Raw genomic sequence first — 12,275 nt, forward strand, 5'->3', positions numbered from 1 at the left:
TTTGAGCAAACTCTAGGAGACAGTGAAGGACAGGGAAGCCTGGCATGCCACAGTCTACGGGGTCATAAAGAGTTGAACGTGACTTAGTGACTGAACAACAACTCCGTCTTGAGCCTCTCTCCCCACTCCTGGCCCATCCCTCTAGATCATCCCAGAGCACTAGACTGGGCTCCCTGTGTTATACAGCAGCTTCCTGCTAGTTACCTATTTTACACATGATAGTGTATATGTCAGTGCTACTTTCTCAATTAGTCCTACCTTCTCTTTTCCTCACTGTGTCCACAAGTCCATTCTCTAAGTCTGTGTCTCCATTTCTTCCCTGTAAATAGGTTCATCAGTACTATTTTTCTAGATTCCATATACATATGCATTAATATATGATATTTGTTTTTCTCTTTCGGACTTCACTCTGTATAACAAGCTCTCGGTTCATTCACCTCACTACAACTGATCCAAATTCATTCCCTTCTTATGGCAAAGTAACTTTCTATAGTATATATGTACCACAACTTCTTTATCCATTTATCTGTTGATGGACATCTAGGTTTCTTCCATGTCCTGGCTATCATAAACAGTGTTGCAGTGAACATTGGGGAACATGTATCCTTTTGAATTGTGGTCCCTGACATCTTTTTTTTTTCTTTTTTTTTATTTTTTTATTAGTTGGAGGCTAATTACTTCACAACATTTCAGTGGGTTTTGTCATACATTGATATGAATCAGCCATGGATTTACACGTCTTCCCCATCCCAATCCCCGCTCCCACCTCCCTCTCCACCCGATTCCTCTCGAAATATCCCACCCTCGCCTTCTCCCACAGAGTTCAAAAGTCTATTCTGTATTTCTGTGTCTCTTTTTCTGTTTTGATAGGGTTATCGTTACCATCTTTCTAAATTCCATATATATGTGTTAGTATGCTGTAATGTTCTTTGTCTTTCTGGCTTACTTCACTCTGTATAAGGGGCTCCAGCTTCATCCATCTCATTAGGACTGGTTCAAATGAATTCTTTTTAATGGCTGAGTAATATTCCATGGTGTATATGTACCACAGCTTCCTTATCCATTCATCTGCTGATGGGCATCTAGGTTGCTTCCATGTCCTGGCTATTATAAACAGTGCTGCAATGAACATTGGGGTGCACGTGTCTCTTTCAGATCTGGTTTCCTCAGTGTGTATGCCCAGAAGTGGGATTGCTGGGTCATATGGCAGTTCTATTTCCAGTTTTTTAAGAAATCTCCACACTGTTTTCCACAGCGGCTGTACTAGTTTGCATTCCCACCAACAGTGTAAGAGGGTTCCCTTTTCTCCACACCCTCTCCAGCATTTATTGCTTGTAGACTTTTGGATAGCAGCCATCCTGACTGGCATGTAATGGTACCTCATTGTGGTTTTGATTTGCATTTCTCTAATAATGAGTGATGTTGAGCATCTTTTCATGTGTTTGTTAGCCATCTGTATGTCTTCTTTGGAGAAATGTCTGTTTAGTTCTTTGGCCCATTTTTTGATTGGGTCATTTATTTTTCTGGAATTGAGCTTCAGGAGTTGCTTGTATATTTTTGAGATTAATCCTTTGTCTGTTTCTTCATTTGCTATTATTTTCTCCCAATCTGAGGGCTGTCTTTTCACCTTACTTATAGTTTCCTTTGTAGTGCAAAAGCTTTTAAGTTTCATTAGGTCCCATTTGTTTAGTTTTGCTTTTATTTCCAATATTCTGGGAGGTGGGTCATAGAGGATCTTGCTGTGATTTATGTCGGAGAGTGTTTTGCCTATGTTCTCCTCTAGGAGTTTTATAGTTTCTGGTCTTACATTTAGATCTTTAATCCATTTTGAGTTTATTTTTGTGTCTGGTGTTAGAAAGTGTTCTAGTTTCATTCTTTTACAAGTGGTTGACCAGTTTTCCCAGCACCACTTGTTAAAGAGGTTGTCTTTTTTCCATTGTATATCCTTGCCTCCTTTGTCGAAGATAAGGTGTCCATAGGTTCGTGGATTTATCTCTGGGCTTTCTATTCTGTTCCATTGATCTATATTTCTGTCTTTGTGCCAGTACCATACTGTCTTGATGACTGTGGCTTTGTAGTAGAGTCTGAAGTCAGGCAGGTTGATTCCTCCAGTCCAAAGTTATGTTGGTTCTAACCATGAGATGAAGTATATCTCAGGTACTCCCTTCCAGTTTTTGTAATGCCTGCAGGTGTCTCCCTTACTACCTTCCAGGATCACTAGTCAGTACCCAGGTTGCACCACACACTGCTTCCTGGATCCCTGAATTTTCTTCAGAACAATTATATTAGATAGCATTTATCAAGAGCTTACTATATACTAGGGACCATTCTAAACTCATTGTATATGTTAACTTATGTAATTATCACAATTGTTATTATCTTCATTTTACAGATGAGGAAACAGGCAGAGTAGTTTGGCAGACTTCTAGTTAGTATGTGAAAAAGTTGTAATTCAAATATATATTTGTTTGCCACAGATTCTACTATTATAGCCACTCACATTATTTTACTGTCTCTCTTAAAGAAAATACACAAACAAAAATATTTTTCTTTTTTCCCTCTCAGAAAGCTGACGGAATATTTGGGAATAAAATCCCTTATCCTATTACCTCCAAGTTCTGTTTTTATTTCTCTTATTTTAGACCTCATCATTTGCACTGGTAATATTTAAAAGCCAAGAATCTCTGTAGAAGTATTACAGCTCTATTCAGCCTCTCTGGGTACCTGTGGGCTTCTCATAACATTCAGGATTCAGGGGCTAGCCTCTGCAGTGTTCCACCAAGTCAAGATGGGGTTTCTGTCCTCATGTTTGAAGAGTGTTCTGAGGAAACTATTTGTCTGTCTAGGAAAATAACCAAGAGATACATATTTTCAAAAGTGGTTGTTTTTCTCCACTGACAAAGTTGTTTTTCTGAAAGGTAAGCAAGAATCTGTGATTCTCTCTGCAGCAGTGAACAAATTTGGAGGAGGAAGAAAGAAATTCAGTAGAATTTGGTTTAAATTGACCATAAGGACATTTCCTACCCTCAATTTTTTCAGTTTCTGTTTTGAATTTTTCATATATTTTGAAGAAGGTACCATGTTTAGCTCTTCAGCGACACAATTCTTTCCTTTCTTTCTTGATAAATTAAAGATGGTTCATGGGGATTTTAAATGTCAGATCCTATAACAGGCAAATGCCTTATTGCACACAGGTTTGTTTTTTTTTAATGTAAAGGTTTGTAGCTTTATTTTTTCTTAAAAAAAAGTTTGAAGGGCAGATCCTATTGCTTTCTTCATTGTAGCCCCTCAGAGAGCTCCTGCTATGTCAAAATTTTAAAATTTGCCCTTTGGGAATGAGGACGTCTTGATGTTTCCTCAGGGGTGGGGAGGGCAATGACAAGTAGTGTGAAAGTGAAAGTCGCTGAGTCGTGTCCAGCTCTTTGTAACCCCATGGACTATACAATCCATGGAATTCTTCAGGTCAGAATACTGGAGTGGGTAGCCTTTCCCTTCTCCAGGGGCTCTTCCCAACCCAGCGATCAAACCCAGGTCTCCCACATTGCAGGCAGATCTTTACCAGCTGAGCCACCAGGGAAGCCCAAGAATACTGGAGAGTGTAGCCTATCACTTCTCCAGTGGATCTTCCCAACCCAGGAATTGAATCAGGATCTCCTGCATTGCAGGCAGATTCTTTACCAACTGAGCTATCATGGAAGCTCTAGAGGTAGTGTATGGGGGTGTTATTTAAAAAACTATGTTAAATGCATGTATCCAAATTCTACTGCTGGCACTGCAGCAGTAGAAAAGGGAGCATTATTAGAACATTTACTGTTTGTAAATAGGAAACTGGCACCTATACTCCCAAAAGGAACATTTTTGAGGAGGCTGGGCCACATGGCATCCAGGATCTTAGCTCACCGACCAGGGATTGAACCTGCATCCCCTGAATTGGAAGCATGGAGTCCAAACCACTGGACTGCCAGGGAAGTCCCTATAAAGGCCTCTCCCACATAACTGCCTCTCTTCCTGTTGGATGTGAACTAATTGACCTTGTCTGATGCAGAAAAATTTAACGACTATAAACACAGATCCAGAGGACTTGGATGCCTATGCTCCTTTTCCATCCTACTGTTAGATGCTTACTGCCAGTTTGCCAGCTATGAGCGTCACAAAACAGCAGGGTAGGACTATCAGCTAAAAGAAAAATGGTGGCTTTTGATTAGTTATGCTGACAAAAATATCACAAGAATGAGATTAATAAAATCTATGGGGTTAAAGATTCTCATTATCAGATGGACATCATGGCCTGTCCCAGCTGTCTTTCTGAACTTTTTGTAAGATATGGGTTATTTCATCTTCTGTCAATTTGCAATTCCATCCAGCTATACAGGTCTCTTGCTTTACTTAGTCCTGCCATGAAGTAGGCCAAGGATTCTTCTCTGTACCTTCAGACTTCATTCCATTTCTTATTTATTTATTTATTCATTATTTTGGGCTGTGCTGGGTCTTCATTGCTATGGAGGCTTTTCTCTAATTGTGGTGAGCAGGGGCTAATCTCTAGTTGCAGTGCGCTGGTTTCTCATTGTGGTGGCTTCTCTTGTTGTGGAGCGCAGGCTCTAGTGTGTATGGATACAGTTGCAGCACGTGGTCTCAGTAGTTGTGGTTCCCAGGCTCTAGAACCCAGGCTCAATACTTGTGGCACTCAGGCCTAGTTGCTCCATGGTATGTGGGATCTTCCCAGTTAAACCTGTGTCCCCTGCATTGGCAGTCAGATTCTTCGCCACTGAGCCACTTGGGGAGCCCCTTCATTCCATTTCTATTGGCTATGATGACTGGCTCTCTGAATCCTGGCAAGATTCTCATCACTGTCTTGCTGTCTTTACTGATTTTATAGGAAGGAAACCCTAAATTTAAAATAACAATTTTGTAAAATATAGCATATATAAGGTGAAGTGCATCAATTATTTTGTACAGCTGAATGCTTTTATCAACAGAACATTTCCAGCATTGCAGAAGGCTTCCCCATATTTCTTCTCAGTCAAAAGCCCACCCCCACTCAGAGGTAACCACTACATTCACTTTTGTTCTACAGATTCATTTGCCTGTTCTTAAAGTTCATGTAAATAGAATTATACAGTATGTACTTTAAGGCATCTGACTTCTTTCAACTTTCTTGTTTGTGCATTTTTGTGGACAGTAGTAATCTTTTATTTTATATATTTAGGAGTAGAATGACAAGGTTGTTCAAGAGAGGCATGTTTAGTTTTAATAGATACTGCCCAACAGTTCTAAGGAAGCTGTACAAGTTAACATTTTCACCAACAATGTATGAGAGTTCTAGTTGCTCCATGTTCTTCTCAATGCTTGGTATTGTCAGTTTTTGTTGTTGTTGTTGTTTTTCAATTTTAGCTATTCTGGTGGGGATTTGTGTGTCTTGGCTGTCAGTTTAATTTGCATTTTCCGAATATCCAATAATGATGAAAATCTATTAATATGCTTGAAGGCCATTTAAAAGTTCTCATCTGTGAAGTGCCATTCAATTCTTTGTTCCATTTTTAACATTTTTAAAAATTGCATTGTCTTTTTTTTTTTTACTATTGATTTGAAGAAGTTTAAAATAAATGTATATACTTGATACAAGTCCCTTGTTAAATATATGTTTTGTGAATATTCTCTCCCAGTCTGTGATTAGCCTTTTCACCCTCTTAAAGTGTCTTTTGATAAACGGGTCACAAAGAGTCGGACACAACTGATCGACTTTCACTTTCACTTTGATAAATGGAAGTTCTTGTGCGTGCTAAGTCCCTTCAATTGCGTCTGACTCTTTGCGACCCCACAGACTGGACTGTAACCTGCCAGGCTCCTCTGCCCATAGGATTCTCCAGGCAAGAATAATGGAGTGGGTTGCCATTTTCTTCTCCAGGGGATCTTCCCGACCCAGGGATCGAACCCATGTCTCTTATGTCTCCTGCCTTGGCAGGCGGGTTCTTTACCACTAGCGCCACTGGAAAGTCTTAATTTTAATGATAACCATTGATCAATCATCTTTCCTAGTTAATGCTTTTTGTGTAGAGTAAGAAATCTTTACTGAAGATCATGAAGATATTTGTCAATGGCTTGATCTAGAAGATTTACCTTTCACATATAGGTCTATGAAAGATTGAAAGCTTAGTCGATCAGTCGTGTCCGACTCTTTGCGACCCCATGTATTGTAGACTACCAGGCTCCTCCATCCACAGGATTTTCCAGGCAAGAGTACTGGAGTGGGTTGCCATTTCCTTCTCCAGATGATCTTCCTGACCCAGGGATCGAACCCGGGTCTCTCTGCATTGTAGGCAGACACTTTACCGTCTGAGCCACCAGGGAAGTCCCAATTAGGTCTATAGTCCGTTTCAAATTATTGTTAGTAGTCATATGTCCAATGTGAGGTAACAGTCATGTTACACTGATTTGTTTGTTCTTATATTAGTACCATGCTGTCAAATAACTGGAGCTGCATAGCTAGCTAACTTTAGTATCTGATAGTATATGTAGTATATGTCCTCCAATTTTGTTCTGCTTTAAGATGTTTTGGCTATACTAAGCCCTTTATGGCTTCTCTGGTTGCTCAGAGAGTAAAGCTTCTGCCTGCAATGCGGGAGGGCTGGGTTCGATCCCTGGGTCGGGAAGATCCCCTGGAGAAGGAAATGGCAATCCACTCCGGTACTCTTTGCCTGGAAAATCCCATGGATGGAGAAGCTTGGTAGACTACAGCTGATGGGGTCGCAAAGAGTCGGTCATGACTGAGCGACTTCACTTCACTTCAAGCCCTTTATATATATCCTTATACATTTTAGAATCACTTTGTGCCTTCTGGGGATGGTTTTGAGCTTATTAACTCAAGTGAGCCTCCCCATGCCCTCGCAACTTCAAAATCTACGTAACATTTGAGGCAGAGACCAGTAGAGTTACCTGTGGGAGGCTCCTCCCTTCTCGCGATAATTTGCCACTGAAGTACCGCGAGACTTGGGAGGTTTTACTTCTGCGCGCAATGACCACCAAACTCGGCTAACTCAGGTAAGGAAGATTAGCCCAGCATTTCAGGCTTCTCAAATTTCCAATCCAGTATGTTAGCCTCCAAATTTATGCAGATTTCTCGTTTTCCTCAGTAGAATCCCTCTGCCTCAGTGCCAAGCCTCATCTTTGACTTGTACACGGAATTAGCGAATGTCTCAGTGAAGAAAAAAAGTCGGTGATTATCGCTCACTTAGGAACGACTCTTTACCTCTGAAATTTTAGTTCATCTTGTCCTTGTTTCTATAGATTTCAGGTATTTAAAAAAACTTATTAATTTTGCAGTTTATCTTTTATTGTTGTTGTCATTGTTTTTAGTTGTGGCGAGAGCGTTCACATCCCACTTGAATGTGAAAGTCCAGTGAACATTTTGTTGGCATAACCTTGACCCTCTCACCCATCTTGACTGAATCGCCGGTGAGTAGTTTATGAGTGGGCCAATTCAGTAGGTCAGTGGAAGGGCAGGTATTAATAAAATGGACACAGCATTCCTGTCACAGATAATGGGGATTGCTGTGGACTGATGTGGCTCTCTCCATCCTTCTGCCTTAGAACTCACAGTCAACTTGGAATTCAGCCAGTTTCCAGGGATGGGAAATGAGGTTAACATCCTCTCTGAGTTCTATTCTTGCTTCGAATGAGATGTCAGTGCTGGATCTGACATCGATAAGGTGTCAGAATAAGGTGTATTTTCCTTCTGTAGGCACCTGAATTTGTACTCTCTGGCATGAGACTTTAGGAATCAGACCTGGGCTGACTTCCAATTTAGTATCTTTACTTACCATGTGACTGTGGGAAAGTTACTTGATTTCTCTGTTCCTCAGTTTTTCCATGTGTAACTTCACAGAGTTATTGAGAGGATTAAATGTACTAATAGAAAAAAAAAGTACCTGAAGTGTAATAGGTCTTTAATAAATGTGAACATTTATTAGAATATTTATGGGCATGCCATCTCATCTGATATATAGTTTTTGAGATTGGGGATTATGCTTGATTACTTTTTGGGGGCAAGTAAAATTTATATATAGTGACATGTACAGATATTAAGAGTACCATTCAGTGAGTTTTGAAAAATGCATAATGTTATATAACCCATCACCTCGAAAAGTTCTCTTTTGCTTCTTCCAGTCAGTTTCCACTCCCCAGATGCAATTGCTATTTTTATTTTTCCACCATAGACCGTTTTGCATTTTCTAGAATTGCATATGAATAGAATCATACAATATATATTCTTTTGGGTCTGGCTTCTTTCATAAAGTATGATGTTTTTGATATCCATCCATATTTTTATCCCTAGCAGCAGTGGCTTTCTTTTTATTGCTGATTAGTATAACGTTGTATGAATAAACCACAGTTGATCCATTCTCCTTTTGATTGACATCTGGGTTCTTTCCGCTTTTTTTGGTTACCATGCATAAAGCTGGCTATAACCATTCTTTTAAAAAGTCTTTTTGTGAACTTTCATTTCTCTTGGATAAATACCTCAGAGTGGAGTTGCTGGGATTGGATACATGCTTGCCTAGTTTTATAAGAAACTGCAAGACGTTTTCAAAGGGGTTGTATCCTTTCACATTCCCACAAGCAGTGGGTGAGAATTCCAGTTGCTCTACATCTCTGTCAACATTTGGTGTTATCAGTCTTTGATTGTAGCTAGTCTAGTGAGTGTGTTGTGGTATTTCATTGTGATGTTAATTTGCATTTCCCTGATGACTAAGATATGGAATATATTTTCTTGTGCTTATTAGCTGTCTATTTTTCTTCCTTTGTGAAATGTTTGTTAAACTCTTTTGCCCATTTTAAAAATTGTCTTTTTCTTTTTTTTTCATTTAATTTTATTAGTTGGAGGCTAATTACTCTACAATATTGTAGTGGTTTTTGTCATACATGTCTTTTTATTTTTGAATTGTTGAAGCTCTTTATATGTCATGGTTACAAGTTCTTTGTCAGATATATGTTTTGTGAATATTTTCAGTCTGTGCATTGCTTGCTCATTTTATTAACCATGTGTTTTGATGAATTGGTTTATCTTTGTACCCCTGCTATTCATACATATTTGAAACTTGATAATATCTACTGAATGAAAGAGTTAAAAGTTGTCCCTCCCTCCCTTCTTCCTTGCCTTTCTTTAACAACACTTAGTGGTTACCTATGTGGCAGTCACTCTTTCTATTTTGCAGAAAACAGAAGAGTCAAGCTTCCTAATTTCATGAAACTCCATTTTAGTCTAAATGTGGGAAGGGGTGAGAGACAGAAAAACAAATGAATAAACAAGAAAATTTGAAGTGATTATAGGTGCTAGAATATAAAAATGTGCTGTATGCATAATGAGTAAGGGATGGTTAAGAGGCTTTTTCAGGTTGGAGGGTCAGAAATTAGAGATGATATTTAAGCTGCGACCAGAATGACAAGAAACCATTTTTTTCTAAGGGAATGGGATTCTAGGCAGAAGTAACAGCTAATAAGATGGTCCTTACGATGAGTTGGGACTAGGTGCAAACTACCCAAAATACACTGTTAGGCAAACACCTTAGGGTCAGGGGTTGCTTTAGAAATTATCATAACTGGAATAAGCTGATGCTATGCTGTTACTATTCTTAGCACTGCAGTATTTGGCAATTTCTCAACACCCTCCCTGCCCTCCCTCCCTACATCCCCAGCTTCTAGGTTCCAAGATGCTTTGAATATAGAAATTGTGGATTAGCTAACATAGTGGTCAACAGGATTAAGGCTAGGTTGGGAAATTTTTTCCCATCAAAGGTAACCATGAGACAGAAAAAATAAATCAAGGGTTACATAAATAATAGGTAACTTCATTTGTCTTTGGGCTTCCCTGGTAGCTCAGCTGGTAAAGAATCTGCCTGCAATGCAGACCCCAGTTCGATTCCTGGGTCAGGAAGATCCACTGGAGAAGGGATAGGCTACCCACTCCAGAATTCTTGGGCTTCCCTGGTGGCTCAATTGGTAAAGAATCAGCCTGCAATGTGGGAGACCTGGATTTGATCCCTGGGTTGGGAAGATCCCCTGGAGAAGGGAACGGCTACCCACTCCAGTATTCTGGCCTGGAGAATCCCAGATAGTTTATAAAAGGGCTTCCCTGGTGGCTTAGTTGGTAGAGTCTGCCTGCAATGTGGGAGAGCTGTATTCAATCCCTGGGTTGGAAAGATCCCCTGGAGAAGGAAATGGCAACCCACTCCAGTATTCTTCTGGAGGGGGCTTCCCAGGTGGCACTAGTGGTAAAGAACCTGACTGCCAATGCAGGAGACATAAGTGACGTAGGTTCAATCCCTGGTTTGAGAAGATCCTTTGGAGGAGGGCAGGGCAATCCACTGCAGTATTCTTGCCTGGAGAATCCCATAGATAGAGGAGCCTGGTGGGTGACAGCCCATGGGGTCACAGAGTTGGACATGACTGAGTGACTAACACTTCCACTTTTCATTTGTCTTTATAAAATAGCAACATATGAAATGTTCTACCTCTCTGCTTTTTACACTTAGATTGTGTCATAAAAAACTCTATAAACAGGATACCTATTTGATAAATTGACTATAATTTGTTTCTAAATTTTGACCAGTTTCAAGATAGATGGAAGAAAAGATGTGAAGGAATAGTGAAAGATGGCAATACAGAGAGAATGAAATAGAATGAAACACATAGGTGATTAAATGAGGTGTGTTGGCTAAGAGCATTAATTTAAAAAGAGTCCTAGGGGGAGGTAAAGAAGCTGAGAAAAGAAACTGGGTGAAAGGGAAGCCAGGCATTAAATAGGTTTTGTGTGAGTACGTTCCTATCACCCTCTTGTGCCCTTGGGCTATGGGCACCATAGTAGGTTATTGCTTCCTTTGAAAGAGGTGATGGGGCTCTCTAGTAGTATTTAATACACTTTATTTCTGTATCTTTCTTCTCATGACCTGATTCATGCTCTACACTTATACCAAATTACTTTTATGATTTTTCCCATTATTTCCTTTCACAAAGCAGAGATTTCTTGTGAGTTAAACTGCCATGTGTCTAATACCCATTCTCCCCTACTTCAGATGGAAAGTTGCCTCCAACCAAAATCGTGTCTTCTGGGTATCACAGTGAAGACCCTCATCACCAGGGAAAACCCTATGGCTACTATCAGGATTTTGGGTTAAAAAAATGTGTGGTTCTGACAGGACTTATGCTAGGTGAAGATACTATGTAATTGAGTAGGTCAAACCATGCACTGTGGAAACCAGCAAGCTCCATGTGAACTTCACAGACCATCTGGCTGATGACTTGCTTTACTTCAATAAAGGAAGGCTTTAGGAGTTCAAGTAGCTGGGGTAAAGTCTGAGGCTTGCTGGGCTCCACTGTGGTCAGAACTGCTGGAAACAGGGCAAAGACAGATTATGCAGTATCCTAAAAGAGTGACATGGATGGCTGCTTCCTAATATTCTCCACTAGAAAAAAACTTGACTGAGGCTGGAGAGAGGAAACCATACCAATTTGCAGGACTGGTAGCTAGAAATTTAATATGTATATATGCCCAAGAAAACAACTGGCCAAAAGTACATAGCTATACTGATCAGCTGTGGACCGGAGATATATATTCTAATAGAAAATTACAGACTGTCCTACTGCAGGAAAAACAATCTGGTGAAAGGAGATATGAAAATAAGTCAATGAAAGGAATTTATCAATTCATGTAGGGCATGTGCCAGCTCATCAGGATGGAAAGACAGAATAATCTACTTAGAATAAGAGAGGAGACAATCTGACTGCCCCCCCCCCCAAGAAAAAAACTAATACAGATTCTACAGTCTTGGGAACTCCAAATCTCAAATCAGGCCCCTTGTCAGTTCAATTTAAGGTTGCAGATTGGGCATGTGAAACCTCAGGGCATGTGGACATGAACATTCTAAGTAGGCAGAGGAGAGAGTGTAAAAAACAAAACCTATGAATCAAACAAACGCATAAGCAATATGAGCTATGTCAAATTACTAAATTTGTTTGTTGCATTCTCAACAAAACAAAAGTTTGTTGCATTCTCAACAAACTCATTTTTAAGGGGAGCAGAGGTTGGTAAGGGCTTCCCTGGTGGCTCAGATGGTAGAGAATCTGCCTGCAGTGCAGGAGACCTGGGTTCGGTCCATGGGTTGGGAAGATCCCCTGGAGAAAGGAATAGCTCCCCACTCCAGTATTCTGGCCTGGAGTATTCCATGGACAGAAGAGCCTGGCAGACTACAGTCCATGGGGTCACAAAGAGTCGGACAAAT

General features: G+C 40.1%; 1 protein-coding gene across 1 annotated transcript in view; it reads right to left on the bottom strand.

Annotated features, from left to right (window-relative positions):
• The window catches only part of TRPC5 (transient receptor potential cation channel subfamily C member 5), a 165,346-nt gene that overhangs the window by 98,895 nt on the left and 54,176 nt on the right, over window positions 1–12,275 (bottom strand). The window lies entirely within an intron of this gene.

Source organism: Dama dama, chromosome X (genome assembly GCF_033118175.1).
Source record: "Dama dama isolate Ldn47 chromosome X, ASM3311817v1, whole genome shotgun sequence".
Taxonomy (NCBI): domain Eukaryota; kingdom Metazoa; phylum Chordata; class Mammalia; order Artiodactyla; family Cervidae; genus Dama; species Dama dama.